Source organism: Galeopterus variegatus, unplaced genomic scaffold (assembly GCF_000696425.1).
Source record: "Galeopterus variegatus unplaced genomic scaffold, G_variegatus-3.0.2 Scaffold418, whole genome shotgun sequence".
NCBI lineage: Eukaryota > Metazoa > Chordata > Mammalia > Dermoptera > Cynocephalidae > Galeopterus > Galeopterus variegatus.
The window spans coordinates 350,980-355,357 of NW_007726529.1; the positions used below are offsets into that span (position 1 = coordinate 350,980).

Genomic DNA, 4,378 nt, shown 5'->3' on the forward strand with positions numbered 1-4,378 from the left:
TACAAAGAATCAAAGGATTATAATAATTTTAATCAACTCCAAATATATTTAAACCCATATTGCTAATTTTTATTTATTTGTTTTGATTTGTTTATTTGGTGGCTGGCCTGTACAGGGATCAAACCCTGGACTTTGGTATTACCAGAACACTCTAACCAACTGAGCTAACTGGCCAGCCCCGTATTGCTAACTTTTAGATGGTAGAAATATTCTTGAGCTTATCAAAAAATATCATTCATTTTACTGAAAAAAAAGTACACGTCAACCTAGGTTCATGCACTAAATTAGGGGTAATATTTGTTAGCATCAGATGCCTCAATTTTGCACACTGGTGAACTAGATGTGTCTGAATTAGGGGCATGGTATTTGATCCCAAGTAGTCAGACTTCCCAATCATCAATATACACAGATTTAGCTTTTCTTATTTTGAATATATAGCCTGATACTGAAGTAATTTCAAGGGCAAAGATTATCTTTGTTTCCCATTGCAAGGGAAAGGCAACTGATTTCAGGTTGCAACTTTCTAGATCTTGTTTTAAATACTACAGAGTTTAGTGTAGGGTCACCAAATTTCTACACTTGATACTGAGCTAATACTAATTACTACACGTCCTTAACAAAATCCTTTTTCAGAAAAGATGTGTTCTGTTACTAATTTCTTAAAATTAAAACATTTTTCAAAATCAAGATGCCATTAGAAATATAGATAGCATCATTGCTGGGATAAGGCATAAAGCCAGGGCAGGGGGCAGGTTCCAGAAGTAGAAAGGAACCTGATACTGTCCTGAAACCTTCAGGTATTATAAAGAAGGATTTGAGGCATGGTCAGAGTCTAAGTGGGTAGTCAGTAATCTGAAATTGCACAGTATCTGCCACATAATAAACGCTCAATGAATGGAGGAAAAGGATCAAAGCAAGACAGAGGTATGGAAACCAGGCATGCTTTTAGATATAACACATTTGCTGGAAGAAGGCCTGGAAATGGAGACATTCTTTACTGTAACTAGGAAGCCTTTTATCTACTTTCAGTTGGAACAGAGATTATCACACTGCAGGTACAGCTTAGGTCTAAAGCAGTGGTTCTCAAACTGACTGCATATTAAAATCACCTGGGAAACTTAAAAAAAAATCCCAGTTCCCAGGCTTCACCCCAAGACCGTTTGATGAAACTCTCTGGAGTTAAGACCCAGGCATCAGTATTTTTTAAAGTTCCCTAGTGATTCCAAGGCGCAGGCCTATTTAAGATCCCATGGCCTAAAAGGAGGAACAGGTGACTCAGGCTGGCAAGATGGTGAACAGATCACCAGGGCAGCTTTGCAGGTAGAAATGGTCCTGACACTGTTTACTACTAAATTCATCAACATATTTACACCATGGAGTGCATAATAATTTCTTACTCTTGGTCATGCTATGATTTTCTATCTCTGTAAGTTGGACAAAAATTACATGATAAACAGAAATGTAGTTGATTGGACAAGACTGGCTAAAAGAACTTTGAATTTCAGTTCATTTACCTGATTCCATTTCATTGTGCTTATTTCTTAATATAGATTAAGGTGATTTTTAGTTGTTATTGAAACAAATTCAGCAGTCTCTCAAACACCTATATTTAAGAAAAGTATTTTGGCTAAAAATCAAAAGGTAAGGATTGAATCTCCAAGCTATAACTAATAATCCACCAATACGTTTTTATTTTTAGTTTTTGGAGCATCATCACTTTACTTTAAAAAAAATATGTCCGACTGGCCAGTTAGCTCAGTTGGTTAGAGTGTGATGCTGATAACACCAAGGTCCAGGGTTCAATCCCTGGACTGGTTAGCCGCCAAAAGAAAAGAAAAGAAATGAAAAAATGTGTCAATTATCACATATGTGAGTATATTTCCTATGAAGTCAATTAAGTACATATGTCCCCAAACAGGAAGATAAAACAGGAAATGCAACAAAGTTGACAATGCAGTGATAACGCCTAAAAAAGATAAAACTATATTTTCGTAGTATGGGCACTGCAATCATGCCTGCTAGTAGAAAGGAGATGTAGTTCAGAGAATGCAACAGTGGTTATAATTTTTCAAATACTTGGTCATACATTCTCTTTTCATATATTTGCATTCTAGAAAACTGGTTTTGTTCAGGCAATGGTAAAATGAGTCTGCACCACCAGTACTGGCTGAAAGTAGTGGCTGGGTATAGACTTTGAGGTCTAGAGGCAACTGTGTGGCTAGGGGAAATCAACTTTATTTTTTAAAGTCAGTTTACAAGTAGATGAAGGAGAGAGCACTAATAAAATTGAAGTCATACTACTGATCATTACTTAACAGCACTGTCAATATTTAGTCTATTAGGCTTTAAAAGGAGCATTGTTAAAATTGTTAGCATAGGTTAGAAGTAGCTGTGGAGTCTTACACAATTTTGTCTTTAAAACCTGAATGACTAACATTTTAGAGAAGAAACAAGTGGTCATTTATTGTACATGCCCAACTCTAACATGCCTGAACAAGATTCCTGACAAAAAAACAGAGGGACGTTAAATCACACCTCTTCCAGGAAGCCTCTGCTGGTAGCTCACAGATCTCCCTCTTTTTCTGGACTCCTGCAGACTACACTGCAAAATTAAGCTCTTCGAATGTGTTTGCCTTTTATGGTTTTCTGATTGTATTGGGTACATTGAGTTTGGTTCCCCAGCTGGGTTAGGAACTCCTTCAGTGAGAATTTTCATACTTCTTCTCTCAACCTCAGACCCTAGAGCAGCTCTTATTTTTTTGAAACCTTTTTTGGCTCATGAGTTCCTTTCAGAATCTGATAAAAGCAATATATAGTCTGCACACTGATTCTGCATGTGTACAATTTCCCTCGAAGCCCATCATTTGTGGGATGTTGTAAGAGAATTCTTGACTAAGATATTGGCAAACACGATGAGATGGTCACTACACTGCTGCTCTTTGATGTGAAATTAAAGCACAGAAATGTTAAATGACTCCCTCAAGCTTCCAGACTAGGAACCAGCTCAGTTAAAACCTTATTCATTTGTAAACTTGTCTTCTTTTATCAACATGCATTTGAACTGTGTCAGCAAAGAATAACTTTAACTCAAAAATTAGATCCATAGAAAGTTTAGTAAATTCTAGTCTTCTTGCTTGGATAGTTATGGGATAGCCAAATGAAAAGAAGCAGGAACAAAGCAGGGTAAGAAGCGCACGGTTAAGAATGTTGTGCAGGAGGAAAAGGACATTTCCTTGATTTGGGTTATTTCTCTTTCACTTTTTGTTTTAAAAACAAAACATACCTTTTTACTCCTATACTTTCTATTTTTGATGAAAGGGGGCCTTAACTCTTTCAGAACATCAGTGCTCTGGAAGAAACAGCTTATTAATCAACTTCAGTGAAAAATTAACTCCCTTTTGGTAGAAGGAGAGTTCCCACTAAACTGTATTTAAACTCAAGAAGGGCAGGGAACAGTTGTCTTCACAATTTAAACCCAATCCCAGGCAAATGCTTATTAAACTCTAAAAGAACTGCCGAAATAGGATCATGGAAAAATGATCTAGACTTTACCTATGAAGTCTTTTATCAAACCAATTAACTTGGAGAGCAAAGAGACAAAGAGCAATGCTTATAGAAGAATTCTGTGTTATATATTACTTTGCTTATTTTCTTTTGTGATTTTGGCCATTATTTGTATCTCACCTTCTTCCTGGGTCTTTGAGAACTCATGAGGCTCTGAGGGTCTGTTGAGTTCTGCTATTTTCTTCTCATGGCTTCTCCTCTCTTCAGACCTGTACATTCTTCTTACAAGCAGGATCCAAGCTGTAATCCTTTTGTCTCACTGGGTCTCCAAGACAAGGAGATTTAACTGATATGTACCCTCACAACGTGGGTTATTGCCCTTGCCAATTTGTTAACAATAATATGCCCTTTAATGAATACAAGAAAGAAAAGGTCCCACATGAGAATTGGTCTTTCTATCCCCCCTTCCTCCCTCCCTCCCTCCCTCCTTCCCTTCCTTCCCTCCCTCCTTCCCTCCTTCCTCTCCCATCCTTCCTCTCTTCCTCCTTTTCTCCCTTCTTCCCTTCCTTCTTTCCTTTTTCCATTACCAGTTTCCTTCCCAACAGGAAGGTTAAATATTGGTAAAGACTTATACTTTTTTTATACTTTTAGAATATGATTTCAAGTTTGTTTAAAATAAGCAATTTAACAAACTTTAAACTTAACTTTTTCTTTTAGTTTCTCTCTCTCTCTCTCACCCTAGAATCACCCTATTCTCTCCATTTGAAAAGTTACTCAAACTTAGTATTTTTTTACCCTATTACTCAATTTAGGATTTATCAGCCCTAAATACAAAATTATCTGACCTAACACAAAATTATCCATACTTGGGTGT

General features: G+C 36.8%; 1 non-coding gene across 1 annotated transcript; it reads left to right on the forward strand.

Annotated features, from left to right (window-relative positions):
• Positions 1 to 1,744: 1,744 nt before the first annotated feature.
• On the forward strand, positions 1,745 to 1,818 carry TRNAI-GAU. Its single transcript has one exon. It is a non-coding gene; the product is annotated as a tRNA-Ile (tRNA).
• The last annotated feature ends 2,560 nt before the right edge of the window (positions 1,819 to 4,378 follow it).